General features: G+C 39.5%; 1 protein-coding gene and 1 long non-coding RNA gene across 3 annotated transcripts in view; one reads left to right on the top strand and one right to left on the bottom strand.

Annotated features, from left to right (window-relative positions):
- Nucleotides 1-20955, top strand: part of LOC135279493 (transcription initiation factor TFIID subunit 4-like) — a 146813-nt gene that overhangs the window by 116246 nt on the left and 9612 nt on the right. The window lies entirely within an intron of this gene.
- Nucleotides 8932-11738, bottom strand: LOC135279495 (uncharacterized). Of its 2 annotated transcripts, none has more exons than XR_010346722.1 (3): nucleotides 11333-11738; nucleotides 11140-11246; nucleotides 8932-9036 (listed from the first exon to the last, which is right to left on the bottom strand). It is a non-coding gene; the product is annotated as an uncharacterized LOC135279495 (long non-coding RNA). The 2 variants fall into 2 exon arrangements; XR_010346723.1 differs by lacking the exon at nucleotides 8932-9036 and adding an exon at nucleotides 9890-9913.

The raw sequence follows: 20955 nt of genomic DNA, 5'->3' as shown, positions 1-20955 counted from the left end.
GTTTTCTTGGTTAAATTTTGAAGAAAAATATTGAAAAGAAGGCAGTCATATAATTGAAAATAAATCCATTGAATTTTTCTTTACATTTCATTCACTTGAGAAGAATGTGTCAAGCAATTTAGCGAATAATATAGTTTCATGACTTGTTTTAATTAGTTCACAAAACATTTTTCAATTACTTGTTATTCTGTGGTTTTAAATCTCTTATCTGTGACAAACATCAGAATTTTGTTTACAGAAATTGGATAAAGATGAGGAGCTGCCTTAAGTGTTTAAGCAATGCTCTTCATTAAAGAATCTGTTTTTAAGTTACATTTCCTTTTTTGCTTTTAGAAGTGAAGTTTTGCAGGCTGATCTCATACTTTTTCCACAACCACAGTAAATTCTTCTGCTAGGTATTAGCTGCAGCATAATTTTGCCTAATTAAAAGAGAGATGTGACAACCTGGGTCCATAAGTCTCATACAGGAGCATCCCTAAGTGAAGAACAAGAGGGATGACATTTTGTCACTGCATTTTGTTTGCAGGCAGTGTGTGACACTCTAAGTGTGACAGTCTAAGCTGTCTTCCTGCAGTTTTGTTCATACAGGATGATGCTGGGTTTGAATGAGACAGGGAAGCCTGTTGGTCTGGCAATATTTGCAATGCATTATTATTTTTCTCCAAAGTGCCTGATCCCACAGCCAGCCCTGTGTATTTGTTATTACAGGCAGTTGGCTCTGAGAAAGAGACCTGGGAGCACCTTCTCTTCTTGACTTTAACCAAGCCCTAACCAGTCACCTACATTTATATATTTCCTTAGAACTTAATTTCAACAAGTTTTAGTCATACCCTCTAGGATCTCCATAATACAATTCTGTAGGTACAGCAAATTCCTCAAATCGCCGTTAGCAGCAGAGCACACAGGCATGTTACAGACTAAGCACGAGAGACCTAAGTCTGCAGAGAGATAGATGCTTTGAGTATTATCCATATTAAAAAAGAGATATCCCAAACGTTGCATTTAAAAATATTTCTCTGAAGAGTCTCCTTTGGTGTAAATGCTGACGTATGCTGGCATTAATGGTTGTGTGGAGAGCGCTCCATAGCCCGCTAGGGTGGGAATTCTTCCATTGTTGGTCTGGCTCTGCTTCCATCTGTGGCTTACTCTGGCTGGCTTTATCTCGTGTGCTCTTATCTTGTTCATTGCTATTCATAACCCATACTTTGTGAAGATGGGCCTTTATTGCTGGGAAATATTTGCCAAGTTCCTTGTTCCTTTATGTAAAGGAACAATAAATACTATTTGAACATATATATCCTTGATTTGTGTTCATTCCCAGTTTAATTATGCAGTGTGTATTTTAGACACATATGCCAGATTCTTGTCTTACATTAATTTGCCTTTGCATGTTAACAAGCACAAAAGGCAAGCAAGCAAAAGCAGTGTCACTGCCTAGGTGCCATCTCTGTGCTGTGGTGATGGCCCTGCTTCAGGAGAAGGCAGCAGCCAGGTGCTCTCAGCTCCTGGATCATTTAAGGAAATTATCTCCAAATATGTAGAAGATGAAAACCTGGCAAGTTGTCAGCTGTGTGAGACAAGAGATCTCTGACATTGGCTCCACTCCTCTCTTCTCTTTTCATCCCCCAGACTCCTGCTGTGTTCAGCTGGGCAGAGAAAGGCTGGTTGTGTAGTTAGGTCGTGGTAAGCAAGTGCAGAGCATAAGGTGTGCTTTTCAGTATTTCTGGTAACTGGTACAAATCCTGTCAGCTGCAACTGGTGTGTTCCAAACTTCTCCCTTTGGTTTTCAGGCTGTGGAGTTGAGCTGAGCTATGTGATAGTAAGGGAGAAGTAATTGCTAAGAATTCTCAAAGCAAATGGAAGTGCATGGATCTGGGATTGATGTTCTGATATGCTGCTGCACAGGTACTGTTTAAGGTTACCACTTCTGATTGAAGTCTCTTTTTCCTTTGTATGAAAGCAGCATAATTAATCAGGCTGTAATAAATTCAGTTACTGCTAGTTTGTCATCTGAAGAGAGAAGTTACCAGAGCAGGCTGAAATCCAACTGAAAATATGGTCACATTTAGTATTTAAAGAGCTCTTTTAACATGTATAGTGTAACAGTAGGTATCTTGTGGTTAGGCTGGGAAATGTGTGTTGTATGGTTTGAAATACACCTCCACAAATAAGTGAAAAATGATACAAAATTCTCTTGCAAATTTTAAATGAAAAAAATACTGTTTTACAATGCATTTTAGAGGTTGGCAAGGGAATGTGGCATTTTAGATAAGGAGTTTGCAGCTCTAAATGTTAGCTGATTTATATTTAGTTTTGTCTTTATTAACAAAAATCTCAGATTGTTTCAGTGTGAAAGTTACATCAAGTACAGTCTATGCCCTCAAAATCAAGAATCACCAAACAAGCCAATGTTTTGGCTTGTGGTTTAAGTTGTTACTATTGGTGATCACTTACAAGTGTTATTTGAACAAAGGTGCTGGTTTTGGTGCTGTGCACAGTGTAAGTTATCATTACTGTTTGTGCTGTTTTCAGATGCCAGTGCTGTTTGAATCCTGTCTGTAGTACAGTAGGAAAATTCCATGGGTATGTTTGTTGAAAAAAAAAAAAGAAACAAAAATCAGATGCTAGGCATCGCTATATTTGCTTAGGTGATTTTAAAAATGCTTTTTATTTCTGTTAGTGAGGGAGATGGTATTTTAGCAGTGCCTGTTTTCTGTGGCTTCAGAAGGAGCCAGAGCCAGGACTGCTCTGGTTGCCCTGTGAGTGGCCGAGGAGGTCACTGCCATGGTCTGTGCCAGGGCACTGACTGGGGACAAACCCAGCCGGGTCACGGTGGCCGTGTGAGCCCTGGCCCTGCCCCGGTGAATCGGGGCGGATCCGGGATAATGACTTCAGCAGGGGGCACCGGGGAGCAGCTGGGGGGCACAGAGCCCTTCATCGGCACAGCTGGATCCCGAGAGAACATCTGTCTGTACTCTTAGACTCGACACTTCTGTTAATACTGGGGGCTGTATTTGCATTTGTTAGATTATTTTGGTAACAGTACTTTCCCGTCTCTAGTGTTCCATTTCTTTCCATAATCCCCTCTCACAGCAAAATCAGTATTGGCAATTCAGAAGAAATAGAACAATTACTTTCGTGTAAGCCTTTAACAATTATTAACTTTCCTATACTTTCCCAGCCATGTTATATGTGTAAGTCCCAGTAAAGAGCAGCTGTGGAATGCAAAGAAAGGAATTACACAAAGGAGCTGTTTCCTTGTGCTGAGATTGCCCTGGAAGAGCTGTGTGCAAACTCCCTCCTCGCAGCCGGAGCTGAGGAGAAGGAGCCCATGTGCCCATGTTCCCGGGATATTTCAGTCAGGAAGCCCCTCTCTCTGCCTGTGAGGAAGTGAATGCAATGATGGGAGGGCAGGATTTTTGAATTTACAGGCCAATGCACACTTGACCATAACTGAGTTGATTATAAACATCCTTATAATGATTTAATGACAACGTAAAGAACCCAGGGAGGAGAAGCTTGCATTCAGAACAGCGGTGTTGGAAAGGAGCAGTCTTGGTATCTATGAAGCTTCCCTGCTTACTCCTATTCATGTCTTTCCCTTTTCTTATATGTACCCTATATACTTCAGAAAAACAAATCTTGTAAACATTTGCTCGGTTTTGGCATAGAATAATAAAGCAGACAAGTGTCACATGAATGATTGTGACACTTGTACAAATGTCTGTGAGCTCAAACAAGACAGGCAAATTATGTTTTGACCCATTAACTATAGCTGTCTTAGGTAGAAAAAAAATGCCAATTTATCTAAATGCTTAACTCAGGCATGCACTTCAGACTTAAAAATTTTGCAGAATCATAGCTTCTAAGATTAACAGTTTGCATATTAAAAGCATGTCAAGATGCATCATCGTTCCAGCTTGGCTTTACTGAGAAATCACAGTTTGGGTGGATGGCGGGCAGGAAAATCAAGCTGGGTGTTTTGATTCCCTTTCACACTGATCCAGACCATCCTTTTGCCATTCCTACATTCATCCACTTAGTCATAATACTGTGGAAAAGAGAATGAGGAAGACTTTGGCTATGTCATTCTTTGGCATTATCAACTTCCCGGATTTCCTTTCAACTTGTCACAGTGTCAGGATTCTGGGGTGGTTGTAAGAAGTTCTTTACAGCATGGGAAATACATCTGACTCCCCATAAATGAGTGTGGGGTAGCCTGGTTGTGGGGCTCAGATGCGATGTTGCAAATTATTTTGTCATTTTTCGGATTGAAAAGTTTTTAATTTTGATGAGTTTTTATGAAAATTCCTGGACTGTGTGAATTTTGCCATGTCTCAAAACAATTCCAATTTATCATTATTTCCTTTCTAGCATAGGTATTTCTGTAGTTACATACCCCCTTGAAGCCTGATCCCATGTGAATTTTTTCAGCCAGCTCCTGTAGCCTTTTGCTGGAAGAATCTTTCAGTAGCTGTGTATTGCAGTGGCTCAAGATTCCCACCCTCTGCCTTTGTTCGTGTCTTCTTCCTTACATGCTCCATACCTTAGCTTTCTCTACATACAGAAATAAAAAATAAATCAAGACAAATTATTTTAGAGCTGGAGTTCATTTTTCAGATTTGAGACCTCACTTGTAGAGCAGTTTTTGAAAATTGTATTAATGTTAATGCATTCTCTGCTGCTTGGTTTTGGTTATGTAGTTGATAATATGGTAACACGTAATACATCTCAAGAATTTTGGACAAAGAATGAAAGTTTTAAGTATTCCCTTAATTTAAGCATTCTAATGGGTCTTCAACGTGCAACCTTTTATTAATGAGAATATTTTGGAACAAGCTGAGCAGTCCGTGGTGAGTAATAAACAGACTGAATGCACGTTTGTGTAGACCTCTTTAATGGGAACGAGGAAATGAGGTTGGATGTGCTTAGCTAGGAGATAAAAAGCCCATCTAAGTTAAAAGGCATAATAGGAGTAAAAAAGTGAGACAGTTTTAGACTGAAATGAGAGTGAAGACTTGGCAGATTAGATTTGCCTTAAGTCTATGATAGTTAAAATAACCCCATTTAAAATTTTGAAACTGTAATTTACATGTTCCTTTATTATTATTCAGATTAATACTAAAAGGGCAGAAGTCATCCAAGGAACTTATGCATTCATTTTCTTCCCTTTCACTATTCTGCAGATTTGTTTCAAAATATTATTCTAGTACCTTGAATTTTGTTGCTATTTTTTGTTTTGACAAGTTTTCTTTCTGTCTGTCTATTAATGCTACTGAGAAATAAAGATGCTTTTACAAAATGCTTTCAAGCACAAAAGGAGATGGTTTTCAAGAGATTATTTTACATATTTACATATTTTACCTTAAGCATTTTGTAGTCACTGCCTACTGGTGAATGTATCAGATTTTTACACACACTTTCAAAATGAACCAGTTTTGCTTCTAAGCCATTGCAAAGGGAGGAAATGAATTCTAACTTTTTTCACTTCATTTTCACATCCTCACATTTCCTTATTTCACATGGTTTAAAACAAAATGCCTCCAGCATTATTTTTCCTTTCTCAAGAGCAAAGTGAATGTGACTTTTCTAAGGGGGTCACAGGATGCCTCTGAGGCCTGTGGGTGTTACTGGACTGCTGCCTGCTTTCAGCTTAACTGAAGGGCTTGTCATAGTTTTCATCTCCTAAGAAATTAGCCCTAGGTGCTGGCCAGAAGCAGGAGAAGGCAGCATTATGAGTCCCACGCTGGTTATTTCCCACTGACATCAAATCCTGAGGTTTTTAAATTAATCCTGCACAAAGACAACCCTTCATTTTGGTGCCAGTTTGAAATTAGACTGCAATAATGACCTTTTAAAGATGTCTAGTTGTTAAGATAACCCCCTGTTGAAAGCTGAGGGTGGCTCAGCCCTTCCCCGGCCGCAGCCGCGCACCCGCGGAGGTGCCGGGGAGCCGTGGCCAGTGCCCTGACCTGTGTGGCCACCAGCCCTGGCAGCCAGGGCTGGCTGAGCCCAGGAGCCCTGGAGCTCCCCAGGGGCACACAAAGGGTCTTTGTGAGCTCCAGAGGAGATTTGTTACACACTGGCAATAGGAGGCTTGCACAAAAGGGACCGACTTGGCCATCAGAAGTGAATTCTTGGCTGTGGTGTGGATTGGAAGCGTACCTTAGAGTGCTCTGCCACTTGGAAAAGGACTATTAACAGCAACTGCTCACATAAACAAAAAAGTGATTTCATACATGCTGCCCCCAAGTGTGAAGTGGAAACTGGCCCAGTAGATAATGGGAAATGTAGAACAGATCTGCATTATATACAGGAGATTTTTGTCTATTGGAATAAATAGAAATTTGTGTTGTCCTAAACTAAAATTACTCACCTAATCATTCCTGTCTTTTCACCTTGGGGTTTTGCATCATAAGCCTGCATGAATTTACTATGTGCAGAATTGTCCTTCATAAGTAGTAATAAATAGGTATGAAGCTGGAGATGGTACCTCTTTGTAATCAAAATAGATGTGTGTAAACAAAGGCAAGAAACTGTATATCTATGACAAATTATTTTGGTAACCATTACCCTTAGCAATTGTTTTTCCATTTTTAAATTATGAAAAAAAATTACCATCATACTTTGTTTTTGTTAAAAGGATATCTGTGTTTTTTACTTGTAAGAACTGACTGCTCTTTTTTTGAGGGTTTTCTAATTTGGCAGTGCTTGAAGGTGATTCCAACTGTAGAAGAGTATAACTTTGATTGCTGAGACAAATTTGATTATGATTTCAACTACATGTGATATATGAAAATTTCAGCTCTTTAACCAGCATCAGTGTCATGTTTTCCTTTAAAAACTAGAGTAGGTCCTGTGGAATGAGCACTTTGCATCTGTTTAAATACCCCACCTTTGACTATTCAGTTATATTTTAGTTCTATTCAAAAATACAAAATACTCATTAAACATTTTGTTATTTGATGGTACACACTCTACCATCTGCCGCCACGATGCACACAACTCTTGTTTTGAGAAATGTACTGTGAAATCTTTGTTTGAGTCTGTAGATTTTGAAAATGCACACTATCCAGACATTTAAGCCATCTTTTTTTAACTCTTAGCTCTGTTAGAGATTTCAAGAGCTTCTTTACAGCATTTCACAAATCATTTACCAAAATACAGACATAAGAAAAATACCATTTGTATGTTCTGTTTTTCTTTTGTGTATTAAAATAGTGGGATTACTTGCTTAATCACTTAGGGAGGCAGTAGAAAATGCAATCTCTTATTTTATGATCATTTCTCTTCTTTAATACATTTCACCTAGTTTAGAAGTATGGATCAGAAACTCACAAGGAAAACTGATGCCCTTTCCTGCAGCTAAATTAACAGGAATCACGTGGAAAACAATCTGAGCCTTGTATGAAAAGGGGAGCCATTAAAATTAGCCCTAAGCTATGGACTGCACCCAATATCACTAGAACTGCACTCACTGCAGATGTGGAGGCTGGCTCTCAGGCAAACTGAGCTGTGTTGTATAGCTACAATTAAAATCAACTCCTCTGCCAAAAAATAAAAGGGAGGAGGGTAGAAGGAGAACATCAAAGACAGATTGAAATGTGTAGTTAGTAATAAGAGTGGTCTCCTCTTGAACCAAGCCCTGCAGCGATTCATGGCCCCCTTGTTAATGAGAAATTTTGACCTCTGGTTTGTAAGTTAAACTTGTAATCCCAGCTAATGAAGTAAATCAATCCCAACTTCAGTCTGTTGTTCCCATTTTTCTTTCCACAGTGTGTCTGGGAGTTAGTATCCAGGTCTACAAATACAATTTGGGGGAAAAAATTATTCTGCTGCTATGTAACTTCTTCTGTTTTGCAGATTGACTTACACGTTTCTAAAGCAGGCAGATTATTTTAACTTGTCTGTGTGCTTGTAAAATGTCCTGTTGGTTTTGGGTGTTTGTGACATTTAAATAATAGGTCTGAGTTAACACTTTAAAAGGGAAGCTGGATTTGTAGCTATCCGAAAATATTTATCTCCAACAGGTTTAAGCTTTAGATGCGCAGATTGATGTGAAATTATTTGAGGAGCATTTTTTTAATTCTTGCTATATATTTAAGGGGATACTGTTGATAGTTTTGTGTCAGAAAAAGTCTTCCACTGCAGTCTCAATTCTAAGAGGAAATATTCACTAGCAATAAAATGAATGCGAAGTGAAGATGCCATTTTTCATGTGTGGATCATCCTTTGAAATACATACTTTTGTTTCTTGTGATCCACTGTGACAAAAAAAAAAACTAAATCCAGCCCAAAAGCCCTGGTAAAGCCTCTGAGTTGATTCTGTGTCACACCATTTTATTAAGGAATCTGTAAGAGATCAGCAACTGATATAAAAGGAGGTGAAGTCTTTTTGGCAAAAATAAGGAGATGTCAGATTCATAATGTGATCCCTTAAAGGAAAACAACCAGCTAGAGACAAAAAAGGGGACTTGTAGCTGCTTCGTTTTCCTGCTGTTGTTAGTAACTGCTAGTGCTGTGGATCCTTCTGAATGACACAGACCCTTTTTTGTTGTAATATGTTTTGCTCCAAAGAGAGTTTTTACATTATTTTATGGCTATTTAGTGCTACAGACACTGTTTTCAGGGGAAGCAGCTCCCAAACTAAATGTATTTTTCTAAATGAAGAGTACACATGCTCCCCTCTTGCTGCATCCCTGCTCTCCCTGCAGCTGTGGCCCAGAGTGGTGCAGAGTTTTGGCTCCCAAGTTTTTGGCTCTTAATGTTAGTTTTTCATATCCATATTCCTGCAGTTTGGTCAACAAACCTTACTCCATTTTACAACCTTTTGTAGATTTGTCATACATTTTGGTTTCTGACATGAAGAGGGAACAAATGACCACATGCTGCTGTATTTTATGCAATTTTATTATAGGAAAAAAGGAAAAAGTCGGAGTCTGTGGGGACTGCCCCAGTTCAGCAGCTGTTTTTCCTGGGCTGACCTGCTGGGGCTGTGCTCTGGTTACCTCGGGGACCAAGCCTGGCCTGTTCTTTCTGGAAGAAGGAGCTGTATTATTTTGATGTCTTTGAAAGGGGATGATTCCTTCCTAGATGTGATGACTTGCTGCCTGAAAGCCGCAGTGCTTTCCTGCGGGCAGGCAGTGTCAGGGGCTGTGGTGTGCCCAGAGGGACGTGTCCCCCCAGGCAGGGACACAGAGGCTCCTGCAGGGCTCCAGGGAATGACCTGTCAGCAGCAGGTGACACCTGGCCCTGGCTGCCCCCTCCAACTGATGGGCACTGGGGAGCCCTGGCAGCGGGAGATTGAACCAAACTGCAGGAAAAGCCCCTCTGGAGCTCACTGAGAGCTGTGCCCTGCAGTGACAGCCCTGAGTGAAGTCCTTTCAGCCTTTCTGAGAAAAGCAAAGCACCTGAACTGTGGGTCTGTAAAAAGAGCTGGGTGAGCTCTGGAGGTTCTGGAATAAATCACAGAATGGTTTGGGTTGGAAAGGACCTCAAAGATGACCTCGAGCTTTGGCAGAGCACCCACGAGTTGTGGAGAGTGGGATGCAAGAGGCATCTCCTAAGGAAAGGGAGGAAGAGCTTTTCTGTAAAGAAACAAAGTATTAATGTAGTCCAAATATAGAGATTATATCCCCTAATAACTTTTAGCCTGTAATGTATATTTTTCCTAAGGATCAAATGTAGTGGAAATTTTTATTACTGGAAGTTCCTCTGTATCTAGAGGGACTATAAGTTTATAAGTAACACATTAAGTGTTACCTGTGATCTTGAAAGTACACATGAAAGGCTAGATTAAACTGTATACTGTTTTTGTTTGTGATAATACTACACAATCATTAACATTACCTGTATTACTCTTTGAAGATGCTCATGACCCTCATAATGATTTGAAGCTGGTTGCCTTATACTGCTGCAAATCATTAGTGCATTATAAGTAAGACTTTATAATAACCTACTTTTTGTCTCACTAAATTTAAAAGAAGCTTTGTTAATTGTGACAACAAGTGGAAAAACGCAGCAGCAAATCTGTTCTCAAGTGATATACCTTAGTATATGGAGGATCCTGTTGTGAAGAACTTGGAAAATAATCATGGTTTATTAGCTGCACAGTCTTTTCCCCTTTGTTTCTATTCATTTAATTTAAAGTGAAACAACTCAGCATGCAAAACTAAAATTAGCTGCAGAAAAAGGTGTAAGTGAATAAACAGGCAAATCCATTAGGGTGGATGGGTTATTGGATCCCTTGCCATCCCTCAGATGGCGGCCTATTAAAAGTGGTAATGTCTGCCTCCAGCACGGCCTCCAGGCACCAAGAAGGCCAAGACAGGCATATTTCACATGCATCAGACACAAGAATTAAATAGACCAATGTTCCCTAAAAGACTGAAGTACATCTCTTTCTGACGTTCATCTCGGGCAAAAATTCATTGATCTCAGTATGTCCCTTGGCAATTATAAAATATTAAATCCAAGTCACACTTTTCTAGTTGGCTTAATTTTTTCTCTATTCACAGCTTTCTATTTGATCAATTTTAACAAGTTAGGAATAGCATCTAATAATAAAATAAAATCTGCAGAGTGAAAAAGTTTGTTCATTTCACATTTTTATATTTTTATATTTAGTTTTTAGACCTGCCTGTCATTTTATTGTGTTTTAAATAAATTTGCACGCTAAATAGATGAAAAGAATATGTATTTATACACTCAAAAAATCCTTCCTTGTTCTCTTTGAATCAGTAGTTTATTTTTAAAGCTAGATATTTGCATGTGGCCATAGTATTGCAGTGAAATCTGGATTTTAAAACTAAATCTGTGTAGTTAATCAGCATCATTTTTCCTAGTGTCAGACAGTAATTATTTCTGCTTCATGTTTCTCTTATGTCAGGCTGGGAAATGTAATCTCGGTGGAATCTTAGTTCTGAATTAGTACTTACATGAGCATTTTTGTTTGTTTGTTTGAACTGAAATTTGGATTTGTTTGTGTAAAAACCAGTCAAGCAAAATGAAAAATAACCTTTCAGAACCTGTATCTGTTTTAATATAAATGAGGAGATTGTAACATTCATTACAGCAGAATGAATGTCTTTGCTGATGAGAGAATACCATGGGGAGATTTTTTCCATCCAGGCACTCTACCTGTTTTGATTGCTCCTTCCCTTCCTGCCCCGGACTCATCTGGCTGGCACATTACAGCTTCCCTTCCTTCAGTAAGCTCTGTGCCCAACAGCTGGAAGCAGGCTTGGCTGAAAAGATGTCAAGAAGAATGCTCAGAGTCTTGGTTGGCTTTCAAAAAATGACAACTTTGATAATTTACTATCAGCAAAATTACCCCATAGAAAGGCAGGGGAGGCTAATCAGTAGGTCTTAAATCTTCAGAAAAGCCAAGCTCTAGATTTGGCTTGACATTTTGGAAACAAGCTCCTGTTGCCATATCCCTTTTTTTAATACACCTAAGTTGTTTTTTGCAAACAGAAAAACTATTGGAAGTGTTAATGTGATGGGGGGAAAAGAAAATGGGGGGGGAAAGAAAAAGAGAGTGTGGCTGCCAGTGCAGCTCCTTGAGCACCACTGGGGAGAAATCTGCCCTAGTGCCCAGTTCCAGGCATAGACAGATGGATCTCCGGTTCTGAGCTGCCTCCTGGAATTTCCAACCAGGCAAACGTGTCCCTGAACCCCCAGCACAGCGTGTCACAGCAGGGTCCCTGGCTGTGCCACTGTCCCCAGCACAGGGTGTCACAGCAGGGTCCCTGGCTGTCCCTGGCTGTGCCACTGTCCCCAGCACAGGGTGTCACAGCAGGGTCCCTGGCTGTGCCACTGTCCCCAGCACAGGGTGTCACAGCAGGGTCCCTGGCTGTCCCTGGCTGTGCCACTGTCCCCAGCACATGTCCCTCCCCTTGCCACGAGGACCATGGCTGCACTGGCTGCCCAGGACATAGCACAGTTTATCATCCATGTTTTGGGGTTGTCTCAACTGTTTCTGTTTTGTTGCTGGTGGTGTTAGATTGGAAGTTGTGCCTGTCCCTTGCTGCCTCTTTGCACAGTGAATATGGTAGGAGGGCTCATTTCCAGGAGGGCCTTAAATGTGAGCACAGTTACCAACTGACCAGCATCCACCTCTCCTGCCTGGCACCAACAGGGATGTAGGTATGATACAAAATTCAGGAAACACGGGAACACTGTACAGGACACCCAGAATCCCACCAGTTGTTGAGATTTTTTTCCTTGTTCATAGCAGTTGTGATCCAGGACTTTAAAAGGCACTTCAAGAGCAATGTTGCTCTCATATTGAGGCTTGAAAACTGCAGGTATAATTTTCCCTCATTAAAATTAATTCTTATATATACTTCTGGAAGAGCTACATTTTGAAAAAGGTCTACAACATGGCCTAGACTAAAATGTTTGTGTCTATCTCTCCCTGTACTCATGCTCATATAGATTTATATGTGTGCTTATAAAATAACTTTTGATGATGTATCTGATTTATTATCAGCCATTTGATATAACATCATAAGCCATCTCCAACATGGCTGAGAAGATAAACTCAGAAGAGTTGTGTTCTGTGTTTGGTGATCATGGCTGGGGTGAATTGGCTCTCTCCAAGTGCCAGCATTAACTTGTGACTGTGTTCTGGGTGGTGCTGCTGGTGCTTTCTGGGACACCTTTATGACCAACCAAAGTCTGATTTCCATTCCCTACCTAAAGAACTGGCACATTATATATTCTGTATTAAAGCCATGACTCTAATTGATGTTTTGTCTCAGTACATTGGATTCAGAGAGTTCTTTTTGTTTAAAATACTGTTTCCTTTACTGAGTCCCTGCTGCCATCAACCATACACCCTCAGTCTCATGCTATTTATCTCATCTGCCCCAAATATAATTCTTGTCTGTTTCTTTGAATTTATAAATTACAGAACTGGGTTTGCTTTTGAAATCCACTTAAAATTTTGTATTTCAAAAGGAGATGAAGTAACATGATTTTAACTATGCCTGTTCTGACTATTTCAAAGACATTACATGCTATGAAAAATGGTTCTTCTCCAGCTAGCAGTTTTATTTTATTCTACAGAAATAAATATAGCTGTTCTTATTTTTTTATTTATTTCTTTAAACATAAATTAATGATAGTTTAATCAGTTTTCTGGCTGTTTACATTTTTTTCCTAGTCGGTTCTGCATCATGATATTTTTGTACATTATATTATGATATAAAAGTAAAATTAATAGCTGTAAAAAGTGACAGAATTCTGCTGTAAGGATGTACAATATTGTTTATTAAAATTACGCTGTTTAAAGAACATTTTACGGAACTTCATTTTTCTTGAACTGCATACTAATTTTAAAGGTCAGTCTGGTTAGTTACCATAGTAGTGACCTAAAAATAACCTTTCCAGTGTACCTGTATATTTCTGATCTGTAGTGTTAGCATTCAGAAATGTTCTTTCCCTTAGAGTTTCAGCAGCTAAATAAGTTGCAACCCCTTCAGCTATACTCATAAAAATTTGCTTCCAGACAACATGGTCTGTTTATTGTGTAATAATCGAAATGGCACTAAATTGCAATGATTGCTGAACACTTAGGAATTGCATTAACCACTTAACTGCTAAACTATTTTCCATTTTCTTCCTCACTGTGAAGTATTATATTGATTTTCCTCTTAGTTAGAGCTGCTTACTCAACCTCTGAGAAGAACCGAATATTTTAGTAGCCTCGTACACTGTCATATTTTGAGTCAATCAAAATATGTGACCTTGGCAAAGAATTTTCTGGAGATTTTTAAAAAAGCCATCAAGCAGAATAGCTTTGTGTGCAGCCATGTATCTTTACAGAAAATAGAGGGAAACACAAAACGCCTGTGCTAAGTGAGTTTAGTACGTTATGTGGAGGATTAAATCTTTCTCTTCCCCTCTATGCTAGATGGGTTATTTCCTGTACTTTTAATACACCGCTAAGACAAATTGGTGAATAGTTATGAGGCCTTAGCCAGGGACTTAATCGCAGCCTGTAATGTGGTGCTGGGAGTGTAATTAAAAACCTAAACACAGTGATAAGTGAAGGATTTTAGTAGAGCTATTGTATTCTTGGGGGGTGTTGATGATTTTTTTGTTTTCTAACTGTTTGTGTTAACTGAGGCAAAACACAAACATTAGAGCAGTATCAACCTTCAAAGCTCCATGGCGATTGTTAGCTGAACTAGTTGTGTTGCCAAATATTTTACTTTCAAATTGATTTCCTTTTTATCTCAAAGCTTTATGGAGTTAAATTCTTGTCCTGTTTCTTTCTGAGAAAACTTGTCAGAAAAAGCAGAGGGGTTTTGGGGGGGCGGGAATTTTTTTTTATTTTTTGATTTTTAGCAGAACCTTTCTGGAATCTTGCTTAAAAAAAAAAAAAAAGTGGGGGGGAAAGGCTGCTACAGGTAAGGAAGAGTTAACTAGAAATGGAGCGGGGATGCTGGGGGGCAGCAGTGCTGCAGAACATAGCAGTGTTCGTGCGAAGGCAAGTCATTTCCCGAAACACTGCAGACACATGGCCCCAGGCGCTCTAAAACCTTTGGAGACCAAAATGGCTCGCAGGAGTTAGAAGTAATAAGGTGTTTTTCCCTTCTTTCTCCTTCACTGAAATTCTGTAAGGTTGCTATGCATTACCAAGGAACAATGCCACTATTTTTGTGTTTTATATGGGTATTAAGATCCATTACAATTTGACATTTTTAAGATTGGTTATCCTGTAGTTTGGTGTTAAATTGAAGTTGTTTGTTTTGAATTTAATTCTTTCATTTTTCAAAGGAAAAAAGGCAGCACTGCTGTGCTGATAGCTTACTGAGGTATGCCAGGATTTGATGTTTGAATTTAATGCTGCCTATCCCAAACTACAGGCAAAATTATCTGTAAAAGAAGTATTGGGTTTTATATTTCTTTTAATATTTTTTTAAAGTCTGAAAGGTGCTTTCTGGCTAGCTTTTCACAATCAGGTTGTAGAAGATACTGCACATCTAATATCTTCGAGGCATACAGTTTCTGGGATTATTTTTAACACTGTGTTACACACCCAAGTCGTATTGTGCTTAATGCAACCTGCTTATGATTATTATAACCCTGCATGTTTGCAGCAGCTAAATAAACTCCACATCAAATAAATTACTGCAGAAACGTTATTAGGCCAGCAGCAAAGCTGAGGACATCTGTTAACTCTTTTTTCAAATGCCCTGTCCTTACTGTTTATTGTAAACATTTATGTTGTTAATTACTACCTAAGTAGGAAGTAGCTGGGACAAAGCTGAGGAGGATGAGAGGAGTTCGTGTCCCATTCATGGCCCTGCTCTGACTGCCACAGCAGCAGCCTGCAGCTCGGTGGTTGGGGGTGAAACAGTGGTCAGTGGGGCAGAGCACTGGATAATCACACAGATAATCCCATGGATAATCCCATGGATTTCCATCGAGGTGGTTACAGCAATGGTCATTGCTCCAGCCGGTGAGACCTCACCTCCATCAGCAAGGCAGAGTCTGAGTAGCTTTCCCCATTTAGGTCCTGAAAGTCTAGGTTGTTATTGGAGCTGGTGAAAAAAAAAATATTTCTATGAAACTTCCTCTGTCAAAATATATTTTTGTCAAAGATAAAATGTTTAGCAAAAATACATCTGTTTCAAAAACATATTTGTCAAGAAGGTTTCTCAGCTGCGAGATGACATTTCCAGTGAGAAAGTGAGTCTATTGCCGAGTGGCTGCAGCCCAGATCCGGAGATGAAAGATGAATAGTGCCTTAACCACTGGGCTGACAAGTCTCTCTGCCACTCATCTGTGCTATAATGCAGGATGAAAACGTTGTTGAGGTTTGAAATGTTTTCCAGCTTAGTCTTTATTATAAGGTAGAATGTTACACACTAGAACCCAATTCATAGTTCTTTTAAATATCAATATTTTACATTTGAAATTCACCTGAGACCAGAAGGTGTTTTGCCAGCTGGCACCAAGAGTGGTCCAGGGCTCATCTTCGTTCGTAATTCAGTGAATGGCAAATACCTGATCACTGAAACAAACAGGATGCTGATTTTCAAAGGTTAGATGGAACTTGAAAGCAACTCTGGTAAACTAAAACAAACAAGCAATAATAAAAGGACCTGCTGCAATTCTCTAAAGACAGTGTCTAAAAAGTTTCTGTTGGGAAGTTTGCCAAAATACTGAGAGCTATTCATCAGCATGATAGAAAAAATAGATACAAAGTAAGGAGTACTCCATAACTGTGTTTTGTTTCTGTCATTTGAGCAATGTCTGATTTTCAAAGTACAGCCATGCCTCTGAATGAGATTGAAGCAAACCTGTAGTATGTACTTTTCCAGTTGGAGTGTTTTCCTTGCAGTTGAGTTAGGTGTTGGCTCATTGCAGTGTGGCTGTGGAGGATCACAGCTGCAGGAACCCTCTCCTGCCCTGTGCACCTGCAGCCAAAGGCAGGGCTGGCTGCCTGGATGTTCCAGGGTCCGGGCTGCAGAAGGGCTCCTCTCCTTTGTCCTCCTTGCCCTTGGCCACCCCAGGGCTGCCCAAGGAGGTGTTGGTGCCTCTCCCTGGCAGGGATTCCCACAGGTGCTCCCTGTCTGTCAGATAAGATCAGGGGCTGGCCAGCTCCTGCTCATGGGCCAATGAATTATGCAGCTGGGGTAATTAGATGGTTTTGTTCTGTGAATCAGGATTATGCTCCTGGGGTGCCACCTAGGAAAGTCTGTGAAACTACATAATAAAAAAGTCATTTTTATGCAGAGGTGGAAATATTCTGAATGCAAAGAAGAATTGGTGGGGGAGGGCAGACCCATTGTCCTCCTGTATTTGGAGGAGAAAAGTGAAGTCCAGTTGTTAACCATTACAGCTACAGTGAACACATTGCATGGGGGGTGGAAGAAGAGGCTGTTTTAGCATAAACTCCAAAGGCACCAAGTGCTACTCCCTTCCCCCAAGCTCAGCTATAGAATATAGATCCATTGGTGTGGTTGGAAAACACGTGTGGAATTATATATTCAGGGACTCTTATATTTGCATGGGCACTGTATACAATCTGTGTAATAGAACCCAGATTACAGTTGAAGTCAATATTCCTTAGTTAAACCATGGATTCCATTATATTATTCAGCTGTGTGTTTGGGAAGACATTTGAGGTAACAGTCTAGTAGTATGTAGGTTTGACTTCTCTAACCTCCATGCCTTATGTTTGTGCCTCAAGATAACACTGAATAACATATTTAAACTGCTCATGTGTGAAAAAGCAAAATTATATCTCACGAACTGATTTCTTCACACATTCAAAAAATCCAATTCCCCTTTTGTTCAGATTCTGAACAGGAATCCAAAAGGAAGCAATGTACACAAGATGTGGTATTTCAAAATGGAGAAGATACAAGTACTTTTAATGAGAAGGCGTTATACTGATTGTAAAAGTTGAATAATTTTACAAAGATACTCCTTTACAAACGTGATATTCATTGTGTAGGCATTACAGTCTGGTTCATTTGATAATGAGTCAGAGAAATTTACTGAGCTGTTATGATTTGCTGTTTGGAGTTGAATATGGATAGTATAAAATAGTACTTGGTGATAATCATATTTGATTCTTGAATCTTCAATTTCATCATTCACAAGAGCTGGTGTGGTCAAGTACTGTAGTAAAAAATAGAGGGGCATATTCTTGTGGCTGTGATTAGTATATATTAAAAATATAGCTTAGTTTTCCATATGTCTATGTGTATGTAGTAGTTTTGCATGGGTATGTTTAAATTATACCAAAGCCACAGTCTTTCATGTATTTTAATTACTACATAGCTATTTTTGAAGTTTTTTTGTAAATGAAGCAGACTTTAAATTTGAAGGCAGTCCACCAGATGAGCTGTTCTATCTGGAATTAGAGCTTACTTTCAAATTCCAACATCTGTATGAAATAGAACTTGATGACATGAGATGCAAGTCTTAAAAGTAAAACAAAATAAAACAATAAAACACCAAAACAAAACAAAAACCCTACAGCCCAAACAAAACTCAAAACCAACAAACCCTAAGAGTAATAAAAGTTTCAAATGTCTTCTCTCAGTTTACAGAATCTGTCCAGTTTCCTGAAGTTTGGATAGAACTTAGATATATTGCAATAAAATTAACATCTTTTCATTCACTATGATGCTACTGTTTGGGTTTTATGCGTACACAGAGTAGCAAGGCAGTAAGGGGTGATAGTGATGGTGCTGTTTGTGCAAAAGCAGAATTAGGCCATAGTGGGAGGTGGTTGGACAGGCACAGCCCAGAAGTGTGCCCATGGAAGGTATGGAATCCCCTGCAGCTCCACTGAAGGGGATGCCCTTTTCTAAACAAGAGCATAAGAGAAACAAAGTGCTTTGGAAATGAGTGTGTAAAGGATCTGACAGCATCTTAGCAATATTTTTTCAGAATGAAGAGTGTTCCAGTTACTGATTTATCTTTTTCACTGAAGAAAAAACAAAAAGAAGGCCTGTAGCTCTGAAGGCATCATTTAAGACCCTGGCCAAATGAAGTCACCTGGGGAGCAGTGGAGGCTTCTGAAGAGCAGTCTGTGATCTGGCCGTGCATTTTGCTGCAATTTAATTTTAAAAGAGCAAGTAGAAGCCAAGATCTAAGAGCTGTGGCAGTTAACAGGAAAAGCTGATATGGGATTATTGAGGTTAGAGTTCAGATAGAACAGATGGTAAAATAGTTATAACCTACTGTACCATATGTTGCTGCTGCACACGTTCAGGTAGCACACTATGTGTACAGTGTGGAAAGACCAAGGTTCTTAGATTTGTAGGACCAAAAAAGAGCTTGAAAAATTGATTTAATAATTTCAGGCCAGGTTAATGAGAAAGATGTAATTTGTTAAACCAAACACCAGAACTCACCATTCCAGAAAGGGATACCAAAAATTAGGCATAACACATAACTGCATCTTTTCTAATTCCCAGAAAACAAAAATTAAGCTTGTGTTTCAGGAAGTCTGTTCCGGGCCTGTTAGACTTGAATTTCTGGGGAAAGTATTTGAAGAAAAAACCAAATTCACAGCACTTGAGTTCAGACCATTAAAAACAGGTTATAGTTTGATTTATGGTTTTTGTAACTTTATTCAGGGGCCAGATTGTCAAAAGAGCATGCTGTCTTACTGAGGTACCAATGAAGTGATAAATTTTTCAATGGAAACAACTGGAGCTTCACTGGGTTGGAGCGTGTCAGAAAAGCTGCCTGCTGATCTGTAATCTCTGTTGATAATCTCACATGCTTTTTAAGGAATCTGATGTGATACTATGAAAACAGGAAGGTAAAAGACAAGAAAGACAAAAAAGGGTTAATAAAGTCAGAAGTACTGAGAGAAGAAGTGGAATAGTAGCAAAGAAGAAAAATGAAGGCAGAGAGTTGTGATTTGGAGTGGTGCTAAAGAGCCTCTGGGCTTGAGATTCATCTCGCATTTTATAATGCTCATGTTGTGTTGTATCATAATGCACTTGCTGCTGCTGGAGCTGCTGTGCCTCCCCTCCTACTGCCAGTGGTAAAAACAGGCCAGTAGCACCCCTGCATGCAGGGAGCACGCTGGGAATCCCGGGCTGGCCGTGGGATTGCTGCAGTGATCCCCTCCTGTGTGCTCCTTGGCTGCCTGCTGCCCTCTCCCACATCTGCTCCCTTCTCACGCGGCTGCCATGGCTTGTGCCAGCTCCACTGCCTTTTGTTTAACTCAGAAATATCACAGCACCAGCCTCTGGCTTCAGCCTGTACTTTGGTAGCGGTTTTCCTTTTGTAGTTACAGCCTTCTTTTAAATATAATACAAACCAGGACAAATAGTCATGTTTATTTTGTTTTGGGAGTAATTAGATCTGATAGACTTGTCAGTTTGTACATTGATTACTGTCAATTGTCAGGACCCATCTGTAAGAGCTCTTCAGTATGTATCAGATGGTTGATTAGGTGATTTTGTGTCTGGCTTAGACTTATTTCTGTAATATATTTTAGGGTCAGTTTTAATTAGAGTTGTTTGTAGTGGAGCACTTGATTTTGACTAACTGGTTTTTAATTTGTTCCAAATAATTAATAACTATGTATGTTGGAGGTCATTTTAATAAAGGAAAGGTGGTGATAGTTGTGACATTTACTTGTTAAATCTTCTTTTCTTGAGGTGGTCTCGGTGATGTTCAAACCTATCAGAATAGTACATATGAAAAGCTAGGGATAACAGAGTAGAGCTTTAACATCTGAAAAAATGGTTTTCTGCATCACTGTTTCTTCTCCATGATCATCTATAGACTGAAGACATTTTTTCTTTATAGATATTGATATGGATTGCTCAGTCATTGTTACATCAAGATAGAGTTGATTAAGGAATCTTCTGGAAAGTTTTTGTGATGCATTTAATCCCACTGTTTATGCAGTGAGCTGGATCTGGGACAATTGTGAGTGTGTGAAAGGGTTAACTTTGCAAAAGACTAATATGTTTGGGGTTTTTTCAAATAGCTCAGTCTGAAATTTAAATTTTTTTCTGTGTTGCTTGCTGTGTTGAATGTGAGTGTCCTTAAAAGATTGGTTGCTTGCTTTGTGGTGAAATGGGCTGGAGGATGATAAGGATTTGGGAATTTGTGAAGTAAGAGGAGATTACAGGGTTTCTAAAGTGTAGAGCAAAGTTGAAATAGTCAGTAATGTGTTTATAAATTAAAATTATCTGCTTGTTACTCAAGGCTTAGCTGTCTTATTTAGTCTAATAAAGGAGGGAGAAGAAAAACCTGGATTGACATTCAGAGATCAGAGGACAGTATGAAGCAGAGGGCTGGTTTTGGAAGTTTGGGGTGGATTGGGTAGGCAGTCTGATGCTCTGATGCAGAGCAGTCAGGAGTGGTGGAGACATGCAGGTCACCAAATTTATCTGCTTTGGGTCCTGGAGAAGTGACCCTGGTGTGGGAGAGAGAGACAGGAAGGCGGGAAAGAGA

Source organism: Passer domesticus, chromosome 12, assembly GCF_036417665.1.
Source record: "Passer domesticus isolate bPasDom1 chromosome 12, bPasDom1.hap1, whole genome shotgun sequence".
Classification (NCBI taxonomy): Eukaryota; Metazoa; Chordata; class Aves; order Passeriformes; family Passeridae; genus Passer; species Passer domesticus.
This window is presented reverse-complemented; position numbering and strand designations above follow the sequence as displayed.